General features: G+C 43.0%; 1 long non-coding RNA gene across 1 annotated transcript; it reads right to left on the bottom strand.

Moving 5' to 3' along the window:
* Nucleotides 1-9,716: 9,716 nt before the first annotated feature.
* On the bottom strand, nt 9,717-14,291 carry LOC145656490 (uncharacterized). The gene is made up of 3 exons (XR_014122160.1): nt 13,640-14,291; nt 10,297-10,553; nt 9,717-10,062 (listed from the first exon to the last, which is right to left on the bottom strand). It is a non-coding gene; the product is annotated as an uncharacterized LOC145656490 (long non-coding RNA).
* Between the last annotated feature and the right edge of the window lie 342 nt (nt 14,292-14,633).

Below are 14,633 nucleotides of genomic sequence, written 5' to 3'. Positions count from 1 at the left end.
TTAGTTTAAGTTAGATCAGTAAATAATTTTTTTTCATTTTACATATTAACTGTGTACTGGGAGTTGTCTTTTATAGTCAGTTGCTGTGCACCACATTTGCTGTTTTACCATATATGACAGCCTGCCGTTCGATCTCCCGGGAGCCGAGAGAGGCGAGTGTGTGCGGCTCCACTGTCTCCTGCCAGTTCTGACAGTGGACCGTGTCCTCTTCCAAAGGAGGTGCATCAGCCAACAACGCCAGTGGTGTATCCACACTCCTACAGGAAGGGAAGGAGGCATGGGGAAAGAGAGAAAGAGAGACAGAGCTTCAGCAGCAACTAACTAAGATAAATCAAGGTGATGGATATGGATGTTAAAGAACTGGACAGCAGGTGTGCATGTGTGCTCATTAGCATCAGACTAATGAGGTGTATATAGTTATAATTACATCTCAGTCATGCTCATGGATCTCTGCGTCCTGCTGCAAGGCGGTGACATACCTGTCCAGAGTAGATGCTGGAGGCCGGACATTCATGGCTCAGGAACCTCAGCAGCTCTTCCACTAGTGTGTCTAGTGAAATATGTTCAATGTTGGATGATCTCTTTAGTGTTCGTTTCAGTATCGGTTCATCAAGAACACCTTTTCTGAACGGGTTATCAAACACAACAATGGTCCTTAAAAAGTCCACATTACCTATTATGATGTAATAAACCGAGGTGTGGGAGCTGCAGTACTGATCTAAGCCAGTTAGCTAGCTAGCTATGTTCTTGTCCAGACACTTTAATGCCTCATGGCTGGTGCAATGACACAATATTCAACATTTCCTTCTGATTCTACTTTTAATTCTGTGACATTAGCTAAGCAACTATAAAGCTACTCGTCCAAAAATGCCAGTGTCGTTAGACGTATCAAAACGTATCAAACATAGCTTTAGCTAGGCTAGCTAATCAGACCTTCTATGAAACAATCACAACTTAGTAAATTCATAGTTGTTAATCACAGTAAAGTGTTTTTTCTTTTTGTTGTTTGAAAAGAGTTACCTTGTTACCTTGCTAGCTAACAGTTAGCTAGTAACAATGCCATCAAAAGTAGTTCTCCACTGATACAAGATAGCTAAGAGAAGTTTGGCTCGGAATGTGACTGATTGAAAAACAAAAATACATCACAAATAGCGTTATGCAATAATACCTAACGTGCATACATCAAATACAAACAGTCCCCAATGCAAACCTCTTTTACAAGGCAGCTATTTAGCGTCTGCTACTTCTGCAAAACAAACTCAGTCTTGCATGTTAGTGTTAGCTATCCAACTAGCTAGGCATTGCTCCAGGACAGGTTTTAGTATAGCCAAAATAATTTGATTGCCTGTTAATTTTTTTAAAAGGTTGATGTAGTGATGTGACGTTCTACTAAGCGTGCCCTGATAAAAAGCTAATAAAATAGCTAAGGGCCAGATTCTGTTATATCATTAGTTAATGTCGTGTCCATTGACGCAGGAAAGAAGAGACAGGAACCAATGCGTTACCCTGTGGCCTTTTATTAATGCAGAGCTCTGGAGATGTCACTTCACAACACAGTGCGAGTGAGACCTAAAGCATAACTTTGCAACAGACAGACTTATATTTCTCTCGCCTTGACACACTTCTGCTTTTGTGTTTTTCCATCTCAGCCGTCACCTCTGTTTGACCGTCTCGTACACGTGTCTTCTTGCATAATCACACATATGCACGTCTAGGGCATTTCCTGTTATGTCTGGACATACAGTAATTATTTTATTTATTCAAGCATTAGTCCTATTCCATTCTGCGCATTATTCTCTACTAGTGTAAGCTTAGCATTCATTTAATTTCTGAAACCCCACAATTCCCCCTTTTGATCTCTACAAAGAGATCACCAATCACACTCCTTTATTCTGGCATCTCCTGTCTCTACGTCCCTTTCCCCCTGTATCAGTGGCATCATCGTGGTACCCTCATGCACATCTTTCCTTTCTATCATAGCTGAGATTAGTCTAACCATTAACGCCCTAATACATGGAATACAGCAGCACCCGCATGTCACAGCAATTCCCGTGAATGTGGCTAATGAAACCATCAATGACACAATTAAGTCTTTCCACTGACCGAACCGGCTCACCATCCAGGATTCCAACTGGTTGTTTATGCCTGAATTCTCATGCATTTCCTCTGATAGGGTCTTCAAACCATCCAATGCTCTACTAACTGACCCATCCGGAGCGGTATTATTAGGAATGAATGTACAACACATATCCTCAAGCATAGCGCAGACGCCCCCCTTTTCCGCCAACAACATATCTAATGCCATACGATTTTGCACCGCCATCAGTGAGGTTGGTCCCAGCTGATCTCTAAGTCCCTGCACTGCATCCCTAGTCAGGTTGGCTAGCCTGAGGACATTATAATGTACATAGTTAATCCGATCCACATTTTTATTTGGAGTAATGGGGAATAATGCGGAAAGTATCGGAATATTCTCAAATCCCCCTGCTATCTGGTCTGCTAACTTATACCTGTCCGGAAATCCACGAGGTATTTCTATTGCATCTATGTATGTGGGGGTATTCCTTGTTAAATCAAAATGGTTTGCCTTTCGCTTCTGTCTTGCTGCATCAGTTACCGGGTCCCTGTGTAGTTTTTTGCCTATCAGTAATAAAGGAGCTGCTAACCTGACCATGGTGCATGTCCCCTCCGAGTTCTCTGGCATGTTAACAACCAAAGTCATCCTTCCACAATAATCATACAATCCTGCTCGTGCCCATGAACCCACAGACTCGTTCCCAGTGACCGTGCGGTTACACCATTCCGCCGGGATGTGCCCCAAGCGTACTTGAGGTGTGCTTGAACTTCTAACGAAGCACGTGTAGTTCCCCTCCCCCTTTTTGGGTGAAAATAGTCCTGTTCTGGTTCTGTTACTGATGGGGGGGAAAATAACGCTCAAAGTGTCACAATTCTTAGGGTTTCTTTCCTTAGTCAGGCCAATCATGCACGCATAACCCTTGGGGTCTTTTTGTGGGAATAGGGGTGCCGGGGTTGTTATAAGTCTGGGTCTTGTGGCTGCACATGCTACACATCCACCAATCTCTATCCCCATTCTGCTTCACCGTCTTGTTCTTAATGTTTTAATCCTTTCCTACTGCCATGCTATTATTTAACCCAAGCGTGACCAAACTGTAAATGGAAACACACAACACAATACACCAACAAATAATCAAACAACACAATTGTCCAGAAGTCATCACTGGTGTTCTGTTCTTCTTACTTCAGTGTCAAAGGGTGGACTACCTTCACCCTTTTGCTCCCGGGGATTATTCTGCCCCTTCTGTGTGGGAGTGAACACCTGACCCGTCCGGGTCAGGTGAGTTAGGTGATGTTTCAGCAAGGTCCCTCGCTGTCTCTTGCAGACTCCTCTGCAGTGACTCTGCGGCGGCGCACTGGCTCAGATGAAACCACGTTTCCCCTTTACCCTTCAGGCGTACGGCGTGGCTGGTTCTTTCTGTCACCTGGAATGGACCTGTCCACCTCGGCTCACTCCATTTTCTCTGTCTGCTCCCCGTCCGGTCCCCCTCCTGCGTGGAGAAAGCTGAAACGATACTTTGCAATTCATTAAAGTATGATGTGTGTGTGAGATGTTTTTGTTTTCTCATTTATTGTTAAGGGTCCCTGGGGTCCTGGAAATCCTCGACCTGTCTGCAATTCAAAAGGGGTAAAACCAGTTGTTGCATTTACTGAACATCTCATTTGCATTAATGCCAAAGGGAAGGCGTCAACCCAATTTAATTTTGTCTGTGCACAGATTTTGGCCACTTTGTTTTTCACATTTAGATTCATCCTTTCCACCTTACCTTGAGACTGAGGATGATACACTGCCGCAAATGAATGTTTCAGACCCAGCATTTTCTCTAACTCCTGCAAATTGCGCGCTGTAAAATGAGTGCCATTATCTGATCTCACCTTTCTCGGAAACCCATGGTGAGGAATGTACTGGTTCACCAGGAACTTTACCACTGGAGCACTGTCTTCCCGTTTTGTTGGCCACGCTTCCGGCCACCCTGTGTAGTTGTCTACGCACATCAATACGTACATGTACCCCTGTGCTGAGTCCACCATGTCTGTGTAGTCATTTACTATCTCTTCCCCTGGTGTTAATGACAACGGATACTTACCGGGTGCCACCTTAATTGTAGGTTTGGGATTGTACTGTTGACATACTCTACATGTCCCCTGCACTTTATGATAGCTACTCTTTCTGGTCCCTGCAAGGCCTTTGCCAGCTCCCTCATTTCTGCCTCATGTTTAATTGGTTTGTTTCCCGCTGTCCTAAACCCTGCTCTCATCCATTGTCTTAGCTCCACACGTGCTGCCCCTACTGTGTAAGCAGAGTCAGTATAAATATTCACTTCCTTGCCCTTTGCTAACTTCAAGGCCTCCACTACTGCCATTACCTCAGCTCGCTGTGCTGATTGCTAACCTTTCAGCCTTTCTGCTTTCAACGGCCAAAATTCATCTACTTCTCCCTGTGTTTCTGCCACCACTGCACACCCTGCTTTTATATCCCCGTATGGTCCTCTAAATCCACATCCATCGGTGAACATGTTCCCTGCTCCTGGAATTGGTTCTCCTTCTAGGTCTGGTCTCACCTTCTCCTGCTTTTTGACTTCCTGTTCGCACTGATGAGGCTCTTCTCCTCCCATCATGTCTGCCATGTTGATTCGTTCATGCGTGTACGTGATGTGTGGTGCTTCCAAAATTTTGCTGATCCTCTGTTGCCTTAGTGCTGTCAAGGCGAAGGCTTGTGAGTTCACGTATGCTATTACACTGTGTGTGGTTAGTACCGTGATTGGATGTCCCATTACCAGATGCGCTGTTTTCTGTATGGCTTTAGCCACTCCTGCTGCATGTTGGGTGCATGTTGGGTGTCTTTTTTCCATGTTGTCTAGCTGTGTGCTCACATGCATGAGTACTTGTCTCTCTCCCCCTTTCTTAGCTCACAATCTGATTCCAGTTTTTTCAGTCCTATCAGGTAACATGGAAAGGATCCACTTCCAATCCATGTAGACTCTCCTCTGGTGTCCCCCAGGGCTCAGTATTAGGCCCTCTTCTCTTTGTATACCTGTTCTCTTGGTGATGTAATATCTTCTCATGGCTTTTCCTACCACTGCTATGCTGATGACACCCAATTATTTCTTTCTTTCCCACCCTCCGATACGCAGGTCTCCAGACTTATCTCAGCATGCTTGACTGACATTGTGTCATGGATGACAGCCACCACTTGAGGCTCAACCCCAGTAAAGCCGAGCTTATGTACATCGAGAACTCCCTGGTATCACTATCTGAAGCTGCTCGTAGCCTGGGCATAACTTTGGACAACCAGTTGTCATTCTCTACTCATATTTCAAATCTGACCTGGTCTTGCAGATTTCTCCTTTGTAGCATACGAAGGATTCGGCCCTTTCTTTCACAAGAAGCTGCCCAATGTGTAATAATATTTCTTGTTTTTGTTCAGGAGATGTGCAGACATTATCTGCTGTATTATTTTTGTGGCTGCCATTGTCACCTATATTCTTATTCGCTCCCTGGGTAAGAAACATTTCCAACTACACTTTCATTGGGGAAAAAAATCATTATTATTGTGGGCTCAAGCGGAAGGTGTTTTACCCATGTATGGCTTGTGAGATATCCTTCTAACGGAGGTTCTAACACAGCGTGGCTGCTTGGAGACTCTCGTCATGTCGTGTTGCCCCAGAACTCCACTGGGATGTTTTGTGGAGCTGGAGTCAATGTGTAAGTCCCTCACATACTGGATTGGTATTTATATCTTCACAGGAATACCAAAACAGCACACCCAGTATGTAAGGAACACCGTCAGTATTCTTTCGAATGGACTTTAGTGAGTCGGACTAGGGTTACAATGGAGCTGTGCAGGTGCAAATCATGTGGAAACATGAAACATCAACAAGACAAGATGGGTTAGACTTTAGCTTTAAGATTTTCATGATTGGCACTGCACAGCAACAAGTGGAACCAATCAAATCACTTGTGTTTAATGATTGTCTCTAAACCAAGGGGTCCAAACTCATGTCTAGGAGTGTCACAACACTGCAGAGTTTATTGGTTACCCCTGTCAAATTCACCCTCGAAGAAAGAACACTTAGCTGGGTAGTGTTGTGACTCTTCAGCACTGAATCCTGATACACATACTCAAAAAATTGAATAAAAATTGTTTATTTAATTGGCTAATATTCATGTGTCAAGCTGCATTTGTTTCCTGCATCCTCTCGTGTTTCAGTGACAAACCAAACATCCTCTACTTTGACCTTCTGAAGTGTGCCAGAGCAACGACAGAAATGGACGCCACTCTAGAGGGTCTCCAGTGTCCAACCACTCAAGTGAGATTTCCATACAAATGTCCTGTTGACATTGTACAGAAACCAAACACGTATGTCAGTAGCCTTTTAGAAATATGCACATGAGACTCATTTATTACAAAACAGTTTAGCATGTAATATGTGAATGCCAGTTTGTAATTCTGGGGGCTTGGGTCTCTTTTCGCTGCTTGGTTTGGGAGCCTTTTGCTGTATCATGCAATGAACAATGTGTAAATAGTGTAGATAGAAATTAAAAAAAGCAACACTGTGTTTAGCTACTCAAATAAGATCTCCTTCACTCTGTGTGTTTGTGCGTTGGTTTGCAGGTCTGTGTTAAAAAATGCCCTTCAGAGTTCTGGAAGTTGCCCCCAGAGGCGTATGCCCCAAATGCCCTGCCTAAAGACTTCTTTCAGCAGCAGTATTGTGACCCTAGACTTGACCTCGCCCAAACCACATTGGTAAAACCTCACACTGCAAATAAGCAATGTAACCAGCTTCATCTCTGAGAAATAAACCTTCACCTCACTCTTGACAGAACAGAATTTGTCGTATCAAAAGTCTTTGCAATATGCAACTCTTTGTACATGTAATTCATGCATTGGCTTAGCCACTCACGCATACATAGCATTTGTGCATACATAGCATTCTGCATGTTAATGAGATTTTCACATGCATTTCCACTACAGAGTGTCCAAGACATCCTCAATCAAGAGCTTTGTCCATATTTCTACACCCCAAGTAAACCAGGTACAGACAGCAGGATTACACAACTACCTGTCTATTTGTCCATTCTGTTTTGTAACAGTTTGACTATGCTATGTACCAAAACATAACCAAACCACCAGGAAAGTACTTATACCTGCAGTGATAAGTCAGCAGGTTTAATTGTTAGTCATATTATTTTCTGTCTCTCCCTCCACCCAGAACTAGGGAGATGTCTGCCTAGCTTTGACTGGCAGGACGTTCCTCCAGACTTCTCTCTCCCTGGATTCGCTTCCGTTTATGAAACAGTCGAGCACATAAAGGGATCTATGGAGTAATCCTTCACACACACTCACACACACATTTCACTCTCAAGCTACTACACATATGCCAATCATCAGGACTATATTGTTTTTATTTCCACTGTGATGTTTCTGTCTCCTCTAGTGGAGGGTCTGGAGCGTAACGACGGCACCGTGCAGAGACCATACCACATGCCCAGGTCTCTGTGGCAAATCCTTCACAAGAGAGACAGCTTTCTCCCTTAATGAATAAACCATCCAGCATATATTTGAGTCTTTTTTCTGTTGTTGTAACTGTAAAACTGTTCTCAACAGCATTTCGACCACTGTTTTGTTCAAAAGAGATCTGACGGGGCGGCCTCTGGACTGATCCAGTTTTGACCGAACGGCAGACACACACTGGATGTTCTGGCAGACATTTACATATCTGGCTGGACCTTAACCATGTTGCTCTGTTTATTTGATACGCCTGCTCTTTTCATATACCGCACTGCTTATTGTGTAGGAGTAGGCTTGTTCCTAAATGTGGAGTATATGAGAGGCTTAAGGGGAAGTTGATATATTTAATTGAGTTTTAGTTCATTGCCAACTGCTCTCATTATGTGTGAAAGATCACATTTCATGGGATGCTACAATATATTTTTTTTAATTCCTGAGTGTAATAATGTCACGATTGGCCACCCTCCTGGACTCCCTGTTTCCGTGGTTTCACGTCTTGCGCTGCAGGCTGCTCCCCCCTGCAGCGTTGGTCAAGACGGGTAGACGCTTACCTGGGATCTCGTCGTTATCAAAATAAACGTGACCCTGCTTCTTCCGGGAACGACGAGATGCCCGTGTACAGGCAGCCACGACCAAGGCACACAGCAGGGTTTAAATACATGAACTAGAAACGAGGGACAGGTGTACGCAATCAGTGTGAGGACAAAATGAAACCGTGGAACGGAACAAAACACAAGACATGGAAAACACGGAACATGGAAGGGACTGATCGTGACAATCAGCATAGATTATTTAACACAAAGATTCAGAACTGCTGGTGCGGTGTATTTAATCATCTAATATAGACACCAGTACCTCCACTAAATCCTGCCATAATGATATCAACATCAAATGCAAAAAAAGTAATTTTGTTTACAATAGTGAATCTAACACCAAAAAAAAAGCCAAACAAATAAAACGTGATGATGGACATGCGCCTCTTTAAAGGATTTTCTCAATAAATATATGTAGAATTTATGACTATAACAGAAAACAGCAAAGAGAAAAATGCAAGAATGCATATGGCGAAGGACGTATGGCAAGTATGGCAAATTCCTCCTAAATGTCTATTTGGTTCCATCAATGCAATATTTGAAGCTCTATGAAATAAACAAACCAAATTGTTATCAGAACACTCCACTATATTCATGAAAAACACTTTCTCATGTACTCATGTTTTCTGTATGGCTTTAGCCACTCCTGCTGCATGTTGGGTGTCTTTTTTCCATGTTGTCTAGCTGTGTGCTCACATGCATGAGTACTTGTCTCTCTCCCCCTTTCTTAGCTCACAGGCGAAACTCTCTCTCCTGGGGGCTACGTGTTGACATTCAAGCCGACAGCAGGGCCCAAACTTCGGGAATTAAACCTTAACAAGCTTGCCTGTCTAGCTAACTCAACCAGCGAGTAGGCTTAGTTAAAATAACAGCTTTAGTGAGCAAGGCTCCGATGAAAAATGCAAGTTATGATGGCCATTCACACTCCAGACACATTTTTTTTTAACTCAACAACGACTCCTAAGTTCTTTCAAACTTCTCAGTAAGGAATTCAAATCTGAAAAAGTACGTTCAAGAATAGTTTTGAGATGTCATTCACCATCAGTTGGTTCTGAAAACTTGACTTGTAGAGTAACATACCATGCTGATGAGGTTACAGTGTCAAGTGTGAATGTGTGGAAGCTTGACTTGGAAAAAAGACAATGAATCGGCCATCAAGTCTACAACAAAAGCATGCCAGCTAACATTGGTACTCACCCCAACCTGCCTTTGCACTGTGCAATTCCAGCAGTCTTAAACATTGTTTTGCATTTCAAACTGTACAAGACGATGCATCTGAAACCTTGACCAAACTCCATGGCACAGTGCTCCATCGATAGTTGTTCTCAATATCGGACTACATGATACAGATTTTCTGGAAACTATCATGCTAGATCATTAAGATATTGTGCTTTTGTCACAAAAATGTGACATCAAAAAGGCATTCTATCTGCTGCCACAACTGCACAAAATATTTTTGTGTCCCACATACTTCATGCTCATTTTGCTATACCACTGTTATTTGTAGTTGGCATGTGAGCTATGGCAGGCTGTTCCCTATTGGTTGTTTTTATACGCGTGTTGCGTATATGTGTACTGCGAGATTTTAGAGCAAAATTTCTGACACTGCATGAGGAGACATGAGATGCCCAGTCCAACATTTCAGTAAAAAAAAAAAAAAAAGTCAATCATTCATATTTTGAAGCACTATAGACTTTTTATGGTCTGAAGCTATAGTGGAATGGTTTTCCAGGCTGGAGGAGGTATGAAGTGAAAACATGGACTCGATCATCTCCACGTGTGGACTCTGTGTCCAGCAGGGCCTCTCCAGGAGCCTGGATAGTGACCGATTTGTCCCCTCTGCTGTCCCTGCTCTTAGAGCGGTGCCTGTCTCTCCGATCCCTGAAACACCACCACACACGCATGCGCACACAGATGTATATAAACATTTATATACACAGTATACTCCAAGTTGGTACATAAAGCAACATAAAATGGATAATCGTTAAATAACGATACGGTGGTACCCTCAGTGTTTGCAGTAGTGTACATTCACATTTGTATGTTCTAGACAAAACATCAATGCCCACCCACATTTAGGCAAAAGGGAAGAATGTCGGGAAATGGCATACGCACCTGTGCTTGCGAGAGCTACGGGAATGGGAGGACTTGTAGGAGTAGCCCGAGTACTGTGACTCGTTGTCCATGTCTGGGGCCAGTGGGCGGGGTTTGTGGACCCCAGCTCCGCCTCCTGGAACATTTTGTTGCTATGCCCAGTTGAGTTTTGCGCTCTGAGATAGATTTAGAGGATAGAGCCAGCGGCAGCTGCAGCAGTTCAACCTTACTCCTGAGAGAATCTATTTTGAAGGCTGAAGAGGAGGAGGAGGACTAACCTGAGGGAGGAAGAGTAATAAGTATACCTTTAAAGCAAATACCATAATCCAGAGCAACACATCTCAGAGTGAACACGCTCCCTGTTAATCAAACCAAAGACTGGTGGTGTCAGCACAAAGCTCTATCTGCTCTTAAAGGTGAGCTACAAGTGCCCACAATTTCACTACAATCTGTTCTCATTCAGAATGAACAAGTGCATATAAAATCAGAGCAACACCATAATATGTAGAGATCTATAAAGATCTGTTTTTATATATTTCAATGAATCCATTAATGTCCCAGAACAGTGATAGTATAAAATTGAGTCACATTTTGAAAATGAACATCTTGAATACACACTGAAAATTGAAACAAAGGTTGTAGTCTTCATCTATTAATTGAACTGTGCAAGAATAATGAACAAACCAGAAAATAGCATTACACACCACTTCACCTTCAAGGTATTAAATGTTTTTCACCCTAAGGAAGCAATTTACAAAAACAGGCTCATCGTTCAACAACTTTGTGAATCGGTACTTTCACAATTCTCACACTCACCACAAGGTCTCATCACTCTCACACACACACACACACACACACACACACACACACACACACACACACACACACACACACACACACACCAGCCATCTCCCATCATCTCCAGGGTTACCAAGCTTGGCTCTTACCAAAGGAATGAATAAGAGGGTACAGGAGCAGTGAACAGTGTGGGGGCTAGGTTTCTATGGTTACATGACCTTTAACCACACAACCCTATTTCTGGGGAGAGCAAAAATATGTCAGTGAGCTGTTCGTATGTTTACCTGGGTCTGTGTGTGTGGTCAGCTCTAAAATAACAGCAGCAACTGTCATTGAAGAAGCTGTTGTGTGTGCCTGAGTAGGTACTAAACACATTCTTAAGAATAGTGACTCTTAATCCAATTCCTTTAATGAAGAACCACAACTTTCCTCACTTTCTATTTCTAAATGTCTTTCCCCTTCTCTCTGATTGGCTGTATATGAAGGGAACGCAAGCTTTCCTGATTAGGAAGCCAAAAACACAGACCTCCTCTTTCTGCTGTGTCTGTGTGCATGCACTTCTTACTCACCCACTTGTCAGGGATTGTTTACAAAACTGGTAATACAGTCAAGGATACCATTTGTCGAGGGCAGACTCCCAACACATGCCACGCATCAATCTCAAATAGGGGCTCTTGGATTCTCTCACACACACACGCTTCTCACAGGAATTGTAAAAACAGTAGGCCTACGTTTGAACAGAATAGAATGGGACCATAACCCCATGCATTTTATAATAAAGGTTAGAATAAAAACTCATATATAAAAACATAACTCTCGAAGAAAATTAAGAGATCAGTCCCAATCAGTATCTCTGCATTTGGCAATGATTTCAATTCCACAGTCTGTTGAATTCCACCACATGTACAGCTCTTTGTATTTAATGAGATTCTGATTAGGTAATCAAAGCTTATTTAACAAGCAGTGTGAAAGACTGGTGGAGAACACCTGAAGATGCATGAACAAGCTGCAATCAAAATCTGAGATATTCCACCAAATACTGATTTCTTAACTAATCCTAAGTTAAAACATTAGTACCATGAATGTGTTTTCTTTGCATTATTCTGTGGTTTGGAAACAATGCATTTTTTTTTTTGACCCATTGTCATTTTGTAGGTAGGTGTAAACCATCAACAGTGATCTCAAATTACTTGTCGCCAAGCGACGTAACCAGCTCAGCGGATCATTGTCTGCACAGGGTAAGGCCTAAATGCCTCAGAGTAACAGTGGACAAGAATTGCAGGGGAGGTACTCAGGGCGCCCCCAACACCCACGCAAAGACAGGCCGAGGCTTAGAGGCCTTCATTGAAAAGCTCGAATGCTGGGACTGGACCAAGTTTGGTACAGTAATCAAAATATCCATGAATCTAAGGCAGTTTACGCCGCACCTACATTTAAGAAAAGTTTAAGTTGGTGTTCGATTGTAAATACATAACCAGGACTATCTACATCCCAGCTTTTGCAACAACTTAAGTCGCTGCTTGACACACAGTATCGGTTCTCTCTCGCGTTTACTGGAGTTAGGCGAGCTAAGGATTAAATCGTAGCCAAACCCATTTTCCAATGAAGACTGCAATAAGGTATGGTGGAAACAGTTTGCGTCTACTGATACAAAGATTACTGCTGTAAGCATACATTAAAACATGCACTTCAAGCCACCAAAACAATAAACAAGTGAAATGATTGGAAACATTAAGAATTATTTTATTGAAATCAAGTATTTGGGTTTAAGAAACAATTTGACGAGACTCCACACAAAGGAAATGAAAGAATACCCAGCAGGGTTCATCAATCCGGTTCCATTTTGTTTGCATGTCAGCACCGAGTTCACCGTATTCCAATAACCCTATCCACCAATACGCCAAGAACTATTAAATTACTGCAGGCTTAGAGCACAGCGACGCGGACAGGACAATGCGACGCTTAAAATGAGTTTTACTTGGCTCCAAAAGTTAAAAGGTGAAAAACACAAAGCGAAGACAGGCGTCGTTCCCTCAATTCGCTGTGAGGGGAAAAAAGACTACAAAAATTAGGCGACTTGCCTTTCTTTGCGAGGGGCTACATCCGAATGCTAAGGACCTTGCGGCACAAAGAAAATCCAAGCGCAGGGGTTTTCCAGACTGGAATAAAATGCACTTTTCAACATCCACGTCGTGAAATTTTGCAAAACACTGCCCAGTTCTATGGAAATAAAGAAAGTAATCCTTAAAGGCAATACGTTACATCTTAAGATCAGTGCAATGTAAAATCCATGATCCGTTCCCAACTCTTCCACTATGCGTTGGTTCAATGCCTTGAGCCCCGCTGCGTGTGTGAATACTATCATTCATCACCCAGACACTTGCGAATCAGAGCTATTCGGCTGGAAAACCATCCAAATGAAGAGCGTTAAGGATCATGGAGAGAGCATAAAACGTATGCTTTACTTTCCATTACGGCATGCATAATATTGTTTCACCTAAGCATATAATTTATCCTCACTCTTATACGCTTGAGCAGTTTTAACGCCACGTTTCTTTACACTCACTATTAGACAACAGGCGTACTCGTCGCACTTTCTTGTCTGTTCCTTTGGCCGTGCACCTTCCCTAAACCAAACAATTCCACTCCGTTTTCCCCTGTTTTGCCTGCGGGAACAGCTACTCATCTGTTATTCACAGAAACACATATTTCCGTCTCCTTCATTCAAACCGTGGCTACTACACCGACTACGCCCCATGCCAACACTTCTCCTCCCCCATGTTCCTTGTGTCGCCCCGCCGTCCCAAACTCCCGATCCCTTTCCTCAATATTCTACAGGTTATCACTCACCGAATATACAGCTTTCAATCGTTGTTCACCCTATTCTACCATACTACTTCAGATCATAGTTTAGGTCATTATTTAACCGCCTGCTTCAGCTTCATTTTTTTTTTTTTTTTGTAGATTTGATTCTTTATTGATCGTTGACCGACTGTTATCTGGGTTGCGGGCCACCTTCAATACAGCAGCGTTGTATTTAGAAAGCGATCCTAGAGAATTAGGACAGCTAACGTAAACTGCATGGCGCAAAAGATGGCCTGTAGTCCTTTGGGTTTTTCTCCGGGATCATTCTCTGATTGGGTATGGTAGGCTCTGAGTTTAATTATTTTTGCCTTAGATTCTGTTAATTCAAGGCTTCTTGTCTGAACCTTGTCTGATCCTCTTCTTTGAGGAGAACGTTGCAGCAATCCGCCGGTCCTTTTCCTCTGTTCCCATTCTTCCAGCCAGTGTTCATTCCTGTACATCCAACTCTCTGGCTTCTTTTTCCCCTCTCTGCTCAGAAAAACTCTTCAACTCCTGACTTCCAGCAATCCGACATGTCCGCTGGATCCCATTGCCTCCACTCTGTTCTAGACGATCTCAAGAGATCTGCATTCTGCATTCAGAACCACCAGGGTGGTACCAATCCTCAAGAATGCCACACTCAACAGCACCAACATAACCAGTTACAGACCAGTATCACTTCTCTCTTTCCTCTCAAAAGCCCTTGAACGAGAAGT

The sequence above is a fragment of the Electrophorus electricus genome, unplaced genomic scaffold, assembly GCF_041902795.1.
Source record: "Electrophorus electricus isolate QZ-2024a unplaced genomic scaffold, ASM4190279v1 Scaffold67, whole genome shotgun sequence".
Lineage (NCBI taxonomy): Eukaryota > Metazoa > Chordata > Actinopteri > Gymnotiformes > Gymnotidae > Electrophorus > Electrophorus electricus.
The sequence above is the reverse complement of the archived record's forward strand: the minus strand, read 5'-3'. Positions and strand labels throughout refer to the sequence as shown.